The sequence below is a fragment of the Cicer arietinum genome, chromosome 1 (genome assembly GCF_000331145.2).
Source record: "Cicer arietinum cultivar CDC Frontier isolate Library 1 chromosome 1, Cicar.CDCFrontier_v2.0, whole genome shotgun sequence".
In the NCBI taxonomy this organism is placed as follows: Eukaryota; Viridiplantae; Streptophyta; class Magnoliopsida; order Fabales; family Fabaceae; genus Cicer; species Cicer arietinum.
In genome coordinates, this window is record NC_021160.2 from 53,567,771 (window position 1) to 53,580,360 (window position 12,590).

Consider the following 12,590-nt stretch of genomic DNA (forward strand, 5'->3'; position numbering starts at 1 on the left):
TGTGGCTGGTTATATCCGGATCATATATATTTAGGAGCATGCATAACTTGCATATATTCTATTGTTATTTTTATTTTGATCTAATTATTTGCTCTACAGTTGCTACTTGATTTATGTAGATACATTTTATGACTTTTAATACATCTTTGAAAACTATTAAAGAACCAATTTCTTTAAATCTTTTATGACGAAAGAATTTTATATTCATATTTTATGGTTATTAATTTATTATTTGGTTTAATTTTTGTTGTGGGATGAACTGACCCCTTACACCAATATTTAGGTACTAATGATCTCAAAGGTTGTATGAATGACGTTTGCTTGGCGCACGCGCGTGGGAAAAAGGAGTACTTTAATAAAATAATAATAATAATGTTTGTAGTGATAAAACCGTTGTGATACAATTTTAAGTTTATTTATTTTTCATCGTTCATTTTTAATAGAAATGTGGAGGCGGGGTCCTTCTGCTAGGAAAAACTCGAATTATTCTATTTTTAACCGAACATTTTCTACAATTAGTAAATTGTCTTTACAAATAATAATATCCGATAAATCGCATTGTGATATTTTTTAAAATGGAATCAAACTATTTACTAGAGAAATTTTATTTATTATATGATGAACTACTTTAAAAAAAAAATTAAGTCGTTTTTGAAAGAAAATAAATATTTTTAAGTAATGTCTTGGATCAAAATCCGGGGCGTTACAATCATCATTCTCCAAGCTGTTGTGATAGAATCAAAACTCTAGATCAAAACAATGACATCAACAAATATATCTGAAGCATAAAGGATCATTAAACACAAGAGAAATCTGATCAAGAATGCAAAAATAAGTCCATTCTAACAGATTTTAAAAAGTATTCAAGGGTTGTAATATATTTATTCATATATATTGGTTTTGGTCAAAATTGACAGAGCACTACCAACATCCCTTTTGACTATTAATAATTGCTCTTATACACCTATAAAAGAAAGACCAATGCTCAGGGAAATCACAAAAGTTCAAATGCTAACAAATCTCATTACATCATTCACATTCACATACTTGAAATTCTCACTTCTCAAAAAAGAATTAGTTCTGATTAAATTTCAATACTTTGTTATTATTATACTAAATTCTTTGTAAAAATCGAATCTCAAAGAAGAGTTGAGACATCTCAGATTATGTCAAAATCAATTTCATCATTATTGTCAAACTTGAACTATAAGAGTTTAGTATAATTTGGGTAGATTGTAAGAAATCCTATCAAGGCTAATAGGTGACCTGATTAATCTCTTTCTAGGTAGAAATGAATTAAGTTTGTAACAGATCAAAGTTGATCTGAGATAGGTGTCGTAAAACTAATAAGGTTTTTTTTTTTTTTTTGTTGATATTTAGTAGAAAATCTCACAGTTTTTAAGTACTGAACATAACCCAAGTTGAGTGAATCAGAATATACCCGTGTGTGGTATTCTTTCTCTTATCTCCTTATTTATTAAGTCTGATTAACCATTTAAGTTAAAACATAAACTGAATTTCTGATTTTAAGTTAACCAAAAACGTTCTCCGTTTTTTTATAAGAACAAAAAATGTTCTCCGTTTTCGGTTTTCTTAACCAAGATCATTCTTGAGTTAAAATCTTAAGTTTTTTCAGGAAATTTTAAATAAGAATATTTACAATTCAAATCTCCCTTCCTTGTAAATCGACATTGCTACTTCATATGACTTTTTCATATATTGTTAATTACGTAACAAAATTAGTTAGTGCTAATCGGTTATAAAGTCAAATTTAGACTTATAATTAAGAAAAAATATTTGCAAGTTGCAAAACAAACGATATAATAGAAACAAATTGTTGGGAGCACTTATTAGTATTTGTCTTATTTTTTGAATTTAGGATAACTCAATTCATCATGGAAACAAGTTATAATGAAAAGGCCAAATCAACAAATATTCAATGATCTTTCAGCAAAGCAAAATAATTAGTGAATTATTACATTCCACATATACCCTTTTGTCTTCCATGGAGCCATTAAGGTTAATTTTTAAAGACGTACAATTTGGTTTTTTTCTATTAACTACTTTTTTCCTAAAAAGAACACTTTTCATGGCATGTTTAAAGACACATTTAAGCTAATACTAATACTGACAATAAGTGAAATAAATGTATTTATACTATTTAAAGTCTTGACCTACATTATTTATCAAGGTGTATCACAACCTCAAACAGTTTCGTACTTTCAGATTTTTTCGAACATTGACAATAGGTTAATCCCAAAATTTAAGTTATAAACACACATCAAGTAAACTATAACATAAAACATTTAAATTGTTTTTATGTTTTTTTATCGCTTACAGTTTATATTTGTACAACAATCCACACATATTTATATATTAAATTATCTGATATGATGTTTATGGTTATAATAATAATTTGTTGAAGACAAAAATATAATGGTCATATTTTTTTATTGAAAATATAAAATTAGAAAGATATTAATTAAGTTATTAACACACACATACAATTCAATAGAGTATCATAAACATGCTCAAATATTTGATTTGCTATTGTTATTTATAAGCATTAATACACTACATGGGATAATTTAGGTGACTCAATCCAGTAATATTTTTAGTGGCATAAATTGATTTTAATTTAATTTTTTTAAACTAAAAAATAACACAAGCTTTGATGAAACATTAATAAATTATGGAGTAAACATTCATTTTTAGTCCTTAATAATTTAGATGTCAGTCACTTTAATCCATAAATTTTCAAAATAGCAAATTAATTAAAGAATATAAAAACTCTTGATGAAAAAAAAAAAAAAAAGAATATCAAAACCAATAAAAGTTATACATACTAACTTCAATAGTCTTTTACTACATCAAGCAAGAATAAAAGTATTAAAATTGTAGTCTAACATTTGAAAAAATTATTAAATTGATGGATATTTTTTAATTTAAGAACTAAAGTACTATTTTTCAAATGGATTTATCTAATGCTTGTTACCATACCTTCAATTGGCATAACCCTTGGTATATGGCCATTAAATTCAACTTCAACTACAACGTGGATGCAAGTTCGTGTCTTTCTGATATTTGTCTATATAATTTTGTTTAAAATTTAAACCATGTTAGTTCAATTTAATTTTAAAATTATATCTATTGCTAATTGTTGTAAAAAAAAAGTTTATGTGACAAACAAAAGAGTGATGTAGCTGTTTCATGGATGATTATTATTAATTAAATAATCAATAATAGAATGAAATAAATTAAATTATTAAAAAATACAATTAAATAATGAAATTGATTAAAAAATAAATTAAATTAAGTTGAAAATATTATATTTTAGTCCTTCTATCCAAAATCAGAAATTAGATTTAGGAATTAGGAAATGTAAACTAGATTTAGGGATTTATTAAATGTAAACTATAATTATAAAGTATAAACATAAAAATTGCATATTTAAGAAAAATTATTCACATCCCAACGAGGACATCTCCAAAATCGTCATTTAGGATTTTCATTTGTGTTGGAGATGTATTATATGCGCATTGCTTTCCTACACCCACACTCAGGCAATTGAAATTAGTTATATTTGTTGCAGACAAAAATGACGCCATAGTGAAACTAAGAACAAGCATAGTTGGAATTTTAGGTTGCACCACGGCGAAGAAGGAAAAAAGGAATTTCAAATTTTAGGTTATTTAAATTTAGGAATTTATGATTTTATCCTCATCAACTATTGTCGTGTCAAATACTACCACACCACACCTCCATTTGCCACATAAGTTTTTTTTTTTTAACAACAACTAACAACAATGATAATTTTAAAACTAAATTGAATTTACATGGTTTAAATTGAAAAATAAAATTTACAGAGACAAAAATCAGAAAAACACGAACTTAAGCTTTTAAAATTTATAACAATTTATATTATGTTGATCATGCATATCTCACTGCATATATGAAATAAAAGTGTTAATTTTTTGACGTAGTATTTTTCACATATTTTAAAATTTAATATTAAAAAATAATTTTAACTAATTATTAAATTTTATTTCCAAAAACATTTATTCCTTAAAATAAAATAATATTAATCTTATATTATTATATCATTGCATCAGGTAAACGATTTAGTTTAATTAATAACATATGAATAATTAATATATTTCGATGTTTTTACATCATGAGATTATATAACACATCATTTAAAACATGTTATATCATCATTTTTTTAATTCAAATATATAGAAGAAGAATAAAAACTATTAAATTTTAAAATAAGAGAGTCAATTATATGAATTGTAAAAATAAAATAACTGAAACTGTAATTAATCCTAAAATTTATGTTAAATTTACTTTTGAATATATAAATCAATCATATTAAAATGTAAAATATTGTAATGTGTGTGTTCCCCTTACCGAAATAAGTTTGAATGAAAGGGCCAAATCAACAAATAATAGATGATCTTTAAGAAAAGCAAAAGAATAGTGAATTATTATATTACACACCTTTTTGTTCTTCCATGGATCCTTTAAGGTTTACAAAGATGTACAATTTGTTTTTCTTCAATTAACTCCTTTTTACCTAAAGAAAGTTATTTTTCATGACATATAATACTAATATATATGAAAATCAAACTGAAAGAGGGAATTGAACGGTTGAGCAATGAATCCATTTTAAGTCTAACTCGGAAATTATATAATTTAGTTAAAAATTTAGTAGATTAAACTATTGGATAAACCATCTTAAATATACAAAATAAAATTTAACAAATTTATTGAGTTTTATTCTATTTATATGGAAATTCAAAGGTTAAAGTTATTCATTGTAAACAAATACTTGAATAATTTTCAAAACATTATTGTTAACAAATATTAGAACTTTATGGGCCAATATTAAGAAAATGCATAATTTGTAATATATATATATAGATATATATATATATATATATATATATATAATTCGTCAAAAAAGAGATGGAAGATAAATATAACTTGAAAAATATTGATTAAATTTTAAGTGTAACGAAAATAGTATTAATAAGTTGTAGAATTTAAAAAATAATAACAAATATTGAATTGAAAACGAAAAGGCATTTATTTTTTAACTATTTTTTATAAATGAGCTACTCAACATAGTACAAAAATAGTAATAAAATAATAAAGAAGTTCATGATGAAATTGATCTCTAACTTTATACGGCGTTCTCAAATAGATTAATGAAATTATAAATATTTTAAAAATATTTTTGTCTCTATTAAATATTCCTCATATAAGTTTTAATGTCAATCAGGGACAACTAAACTATCAAGTTGGTACAAACATTTAAACAATTACAAACAATAAAGTCTGAATATTTTATAATTTATCATTAATTTTGTCTCTGACATTATTATTGAATTTGCAATTTGGTCCCTATATTGAACCATATATTATCAGAAGGACTAATATGACTAATGTTTTGCCGAGTTATAAATGATTTGAAATATTAATAATTCCGTAGACATGTTAGAGCGCTCTACAAGATTATGTACAATTAGATGGTTTACACAATATTAAAATTAAAAAAAGACTTAATTACAGTTTTAATCCCTCTATTATTATCAATTCACGAAAATGGTCATTCTATTTTAAAAGTCGATAGTTTTAGTCCCCTTTTAGATATTTGAACTAAAAATTGCAGAATTGACATATTTTTAATGATGAGATAAAATTCTATGATATAGAATCATCTAGATTAATTAATTATTCATATGAAATTAACTAAATAAAAAATATGAAAAATTTATGAAGCATGAAAGTTAAATTTTACTATGTTTTATTCCAATTTTATGAGTGTTAATCATTTTATATTATCGTATCATATGTCACGTTATTTAAAACATCACACGTCATCATTTTTTAGTTAAAAATCATAAAAAGAGTGCAAAACTGTCGATTTAAAAATAGGAGAACCAATTTCGTAAATTAGTAAAAATAGAGGGATTAAAATTACAATTAAATAAAAAAGTAAAGTATTTTGTTTTGTTAGTATTTCATGGTGTCTTAGTTTAAATATTGTCTTTGGGTAACGTTATAATATAACCCAACAATGTCTAAAATCAATTAGGCGTTCCTTCTTCTCTTTGATGAAAAGAAAAAAGGTTAGCAAAATTATGAAAACTCTTACCTTAATTCTCACGTTCTCCCTAATTGTTTTATCGCATGCAACACCAACATTTCTAAGTCGGATTAAACCTCAAATGAAGCAATCTTCTGCGCTTGACGATGCTCAACTACAAGTAATTAAATTTTATATATATTCGCCACTTTATTTTAATATATTTTTTGAAATATTAACCCTAACACAAAAATACTCATTTAATTCACTCGACCTCAACTTTGGAGTAGTTGTTAGTTTAGTTAGTGGAAGAGTAACATCTCTGCAGAGTATTTGGCGGAACTTCTAAAATAATTTATTGTATTTTCATTAACTGATTTTATTTTATTTTATTTTTATAACCTTTTAAGAATAGAATATGAAAATAATTTATATTAAATAGATTACTTTAAAATAATTTTACTTAATTTTATTTTTTATTACATAAATTATTTATATATAAACACTTAAATGATAAATGTTTATATATATTATAAGTTTCTATTTAAGTTAGTTATCTGCGCAACATAAGTTTGTTTATATTAAATTATTTGAGATTATCAAATAGGATAAACACGTATGATATTATTGGAGAGAGTGGAATATAAAAAGTTATGATTTTTATAAATATTTTTAATTTATTTTTATAAACTCTTTGATATAATTTATTATAAACAAAACGGACAATCTGTTTAATAGTAGTTTTTCGTTAGTGCCCTTTTTGTTTCTGCAAAAATTTACGTTGGAAAATGATGCTTCAATTTCATCAATACCCTTTTGAAGTGTAGTTGCTACACATTTTTTACATGAAAGTTTTATGTACTCAAATGGATTTCATGTTTGATTACATATTAAATAAGAGGCTATGTATATGAGTCACTATGCCAAAAATAGACATATTATAGCGCATTTTTTACGGCGTTTATTAAATACAAGTGCTGTTGTAGAATTTTTTAAAAATAACGGAGGATACAACAACGCTTTTTTGACAAGCGCTGTTGTAGGGTCATATAGCGTTTGCACATAATGTTTACAATCCTTTTAGAGCGCTTTTTGTAAAAGCGCTGTAAATTGAAGCGCTCTCCCATAGCTTAAAAACGCTGTAAATTGAAGCGATCTCCCATAGCTTTTACAACGCTTTTTGAGCGCTTTAAACACAAGCGCTGTAAAATGTAGCGCTCTCATCTTATGTTACATGGCTTTTAAAGCGCTTTTTGTGAAAGCGCTGTAAAGTTCATGCGCTTTCATATAATTAAATGACTTATTAGAGCGCTTTTTATACAAGCGTTGTAAAGGACTTGCGCTTTAAATAAAAATCATTCACTTTAAATAAATAAAAACAAATTTAATACGTTGTTCTAACCCTACGAACCCTCACAACCACATGAAATTGATTCAATTGATGATGATTTATATCTTAGGGATGATCATGATGAGGAAATTTGGATTAATCCATCGTTTTGTATCGTTAATAGATAAACAAATGTGAATCCCACCAGGAAAATAAGAAAGGCATCTTAATGTGTTTAATTGTTTTATATAAGCCATGTAATTTGAACTGAGTTCATGTAATTTTATTGTTTGATCTGCCAAAATTGAACATTTTAATATTTAGCTTCAACTGTATTTGATTTTTTGCTTATACTTATTTTCCTGCTTATAATTAGCTTGATCTTATATTTAGCTTGATCTTAGTATTTTATACTAAGTTCATGTAATTTAAGTGTTTGACCTGACATAAATGATTTTCTACTTATATTGAACTTGAAAAGGCTTTATTTGAGTACTGAGAATTTTTCTTGAATTTTAACTAATCATCCAAATATGAAAATATTAACACTAACACCCAAATACCATTTTAGTAAACTACTTACAATCAAAGTGTCCGACATTAGTATCGAATTTACAATTTGTCCCATATAGTTTACCATATATTATAAAAAGACTAATATAAATAATATTTTTACAGAGTCATAGATTTTTTTAAATATTGATAATCTCATGTATCTATTAGAGCACTCTACAAAATTCAACAATATCTAAAATCAGTATCTCATGTATCCATCTCTTCTCTTTAATGCAAACAAAAGAGATTAATAAAATCATGAAAGTTCTTACCTTAATCCTCACATTCTCCCTAATTGTTATTTTGTCTCATGCAACACCAACATTGTTCACTTGGCTTGAATCTCGAATCAACCAATCTTCGGCGCTTGACACTACCCAGCCACAAGTAACTAAATTTTATATTATTTTCTCTATTTTATTTTTTGAAAATATTAACACTAACACCTAAATACCATTTTAGTTAACTCAGCTTCACCTTGGGAGTTGTTGTTAGTTTTATTAGGGGGAGAATAAACAACTTATGCATCTTTCATAAACTAATTTTAGCGTATTTTTATAAGTTATCAAGAATAGAATATGAAAACATCTTATATTAAATTGTTTATTTAAAATCATTTAATTTATATTATCTTTTATTACATAAATTGTTTATATATAAACATTTAAATGATAAACGATCATGTTATACGTTTTTAATTAAGTTAGTTATGCACACAATATAAATTTGTTTATATTGACTTATTTGATATTATTAAATAGAATAAATGTGTGTGATATTATTTGAGAGAATGTAAGAAAATAATTATAATATGTCTATAAGTTATTTTTAAATTTTTCATAAACTCCTCGGTTTAATTTATAAAAACAACTTATAATTTAACTAACATTAGTTTTATTTATCTTTTTAATAAAAGTATAACTTAAATACAAGAATTTATATCGTTTAATTGAATTGTTTAGTTATAGCTTTTGATTAGTGCCCTCTTTGTTTGCTGCCAAAAATTTAGGGTTGGGAAACTGTGCTTTAGTTTGATCAATGCCCTTGTAGTCACTGCACATTTTATAAATGAAAGTTTATTAAATATTAAATAAGAGGCTATGTATATGATTTGTATATATATGCATGTTTCAGAATTTGGATAAATTGAATTGCAACTACAGAGTTTCTATAAAGACAAGTTGCCTTTCTCCATTTATTACATATGACAGGATTACTCTTGTATTTGGAAATGTTACACGCTATCAGACGGTAATGTTTTTCTTTACTACAAATAATTTACCGTATAATATAACTAACTATATACATGTTTCTCTATTATTCTTCAAAATTTAATTTCTTGCACAAACACTATTAACTCAATTTTAAAATTTTGTGACTTTGTTTCTTATTTTGGAAAACAAATCATATTATCTATTTTTTTAATTTTTTTTTCTTTAAAAGTAACATTTTAATACGCAATCACAATATTTAATTTTCTTTCACTAGAATTAATCAAGTACTAATGTATTGTTTATTAAAATTAAAATTTTAAAATTCTATAAAGATTGAAAATTTATTTAAAGTTTTAATTTAATTGCAGGTTTATATTAATAGTATGGGTGGTATTAGGTTGGAGCGGTGCCTGACAGATGTAGTGATCATAGAGGGACCTTGTCAAGACAAAATCTGCAAAATGACGATATTTAGAAGTGGATCAGTGTATAATTATGATAGTTGGATAGTAGAGTATGTGACCGTAGAGGACTATAAGAACCCTCCTATCACATTTTACTACGAACCTAATTATATTATTCCTGATGATGGTGTTGGATATGGCCCCGACTATTGTCATGGAGATTAGTGTTAATTACATTCCTAAAATAATACTATATATGGACTCTTTATGTCTTCTTTTTTTTTTTTTTTTTTTTTTTTTATAATAAAGATAAGCTTATTGTATTTTATAAAAATTAAAACCAACATAATATGTATGGAAGTTAGTCTTGAAATAAGGTTGCTTCTAATAAGTGTTTTATATAGTTTAAATATTCAATGTAACAAATTTTGGTGAAACATTAATAAATTATAGAGCAAATAGTCATTTTTAGTCTTTAAAAATTTAGATGTCAATCTATTTAATCTACAAATATTCAAAATAGCAAATCAATCATCTAAACTATAGAGTATGAAAACTCTTGATACATAAAAAATCATAAAACTATTAAAATTTTGGTCTAACAAAATGACTAAATTAATCAATATTTTTTAATTTTAGAATTAAATTACTATTTTTCAAATGTAGGAAACCAAATGGTCTTATATAAGGCTCATTACCATACCTTCAATGGAATAACCCTTAGTAAACGACCATTAAAGTCAAATGTAAGTATGATATTAAGACAAATTCTAAATTTAGGTTTTGATGAAAATAAATAAAGGTTAATTAAGAATGTTAATTATGATTCTAAATGTTATGTTAATTTAACATAACATAAGACTCTAGCAAATCAAATAAATCAACAATAAAAGATAAAAGCTGAAAGGAGAACATTCTGAAAAAAATCTGTGAAAACGAAGAATGTTCTCCAAGATCAAGACTGGTCATTATAGCCCCAAGATCAATCAATCTCCACTAGTTCAAAGAAGATTCTGTCTCTGGAAACTATACTTATGTTATCAGTACTTGACAAGGATCAAGTAGAATCCATTCTAATCAAAGAAACCATTCGAATCACAAAGAGAAAAAGTCGTGAATCAAGCAAGTTCAAACAAGTATGAACAATCTCCAGCTTGACTCTCAAGAGAGTTAAACAATATTGAATTGTACAAGACATCCAGATTAATCAGGGAGACATCCAGAATAATTAAGATTGGACATCTAGATTGATCATCAAATCTCCATAAAGTTCAATGACTAGAACTCTAGATTGATTTTTAATCTCTAGAATATTCATTAACATTCTACAGAAGTTCATCATCATTCTCCAAGCTGTTGTGATAGAATCAAAACTCTAGGTCAAAACAATGACATCAACAAATACATCTGAAGCATAAAGGATCATTAAACACAAGAGAAATCTGATCAAGAATGAAAAAGTAAGTCCATTCTAACAGATTTCAAAAAGTATTCAAGGGTTGTAATATATTTATTCATATATATTGGTTTTGGTTAAAATTGACAGAGCACTACCCACATCTCTTTTGACTATTATTAATTGCTCTAATACACCTATAAAAGAAAGGCCAATGCTCAAGGGAAATCACAAAAGTTCAATTAATGCTAACAAATCTCATTAAATCATTCACATTCACATACTTGAAATTCTCACTTCTCAAAAAAGAATCAATTCTGATTAAATTTCAATACTCTGCTATTATTATACTGAATTCTTTGTAAAAATCGAATCTCAAAGAAGAGTTGAGACATCTCAGATTATGTCAAAATCAATTTCATCATTATTGTCAAACTTGAACTATAAGAGTTTAGTATAGTTTGGATAGATTGTAAGAAATCCTATCAAGGCTAATAGGTGACCTGATTAATCTCTTTCTAGGTAGAAATGAATTAAGTTTGTAACAGATCAAAGTTGATCTGAGATAGGTGCTGTAAAACTAATAAGGTTTTTTTTTTGAATATTTAGTGGAAAATCTCACAGTTTTAAGGACTAAACATAACTCAAGTTGAGTGAATCAGGATATACTCGTGTGTGGTATTATTTCTCTTATTTCCTTATTTATTAAGTCTAATTAACCATTTAAGTTAAAAACATAAACTGAATTTCTGATTTTAAGTTAACCAAAAACGTTCTCCGTTTTTTGATAAAAACAAAAAATGTTCTCAGTTTTCTGTTTTCTTAACAAAGATCATTCTTGAGTTAAAATCTTAAGTTTTTTCAGGAAATTTTAAATAAGAACATTTACAATTCAAATCTCTCTTCCTTGTAAATCGACATTGATACTTCATATGACTTTTTCATATAGTTAATTACGTAACAAAATTAGTTAGTGCTAATCGGTATTAAAGTCAAATTTAGACTTATAATTAAGAAAAAATATTTACAAGTTGCAAAAGAAACGATATAATAGAAACAAATTGTTGGGAGCACTTATTAGTATTTGTCTTATTTTTTGAATTTAGGATAACTCAATTCATCATGGAAACAAGTTATAATGAAAAGGCCAAATCAACAAATATTCAATGATCTTTCAGCAAAGCAAAATAATTAGTGAATTATTACATTCCACATACACCCTTTTGTTCTTCCATGGAGCCATTTAGGTTAATTTTTAAAGACGTACAATTTGGTTTTTTTCTATTAACTACATTTTTCCTAAAAAGAACACTTTTCATGGCATGTTTAAAGACACATTTAAGGTAATACTAATACTGACAATAAGTGAAATAAATGTATTTATACTATTTAAAGTCTTGACCTACATTATTTATCAAGGTGTATCACAACTTCAAACAATTTCGTACTTTCAGATTTTTTCGAACATTGACAATAGGTTAATCCTAAAATTTAAATTATAAACACACACATCAAGTAAACTATAACATAAAACATTTAAATTGTTTTTATGTTTTTTTATCGCTTACAGTTTATATTTGTACAACAATCTACACATATT

The 12,590-nt window shown here is 25.3% G+C and overlaps 1 long non-coding RNA gene across 1 annotated transcript; it reads left to right on the forward strand.

Moving 5' to 3' along the window:
* The first annotated feature begins 6,059 nt into the window (after positions 1–6,059).
* On the forward strand, positions 6,060–10,068 carry LOC101492917 (uncharacterized). Its single transcript, XR_012163044.1, has 3 exons — positions 6,060–6,272; positions 9,111–9,227; positions 9,559–10,068. It is a non-coding gene; the product is annotated as an uncharacterized lncRNA (long non-coding RNA).
* The last annotated feature ends 2,522 nt before the right edge of the window (positions 10,069–12,590 follow it).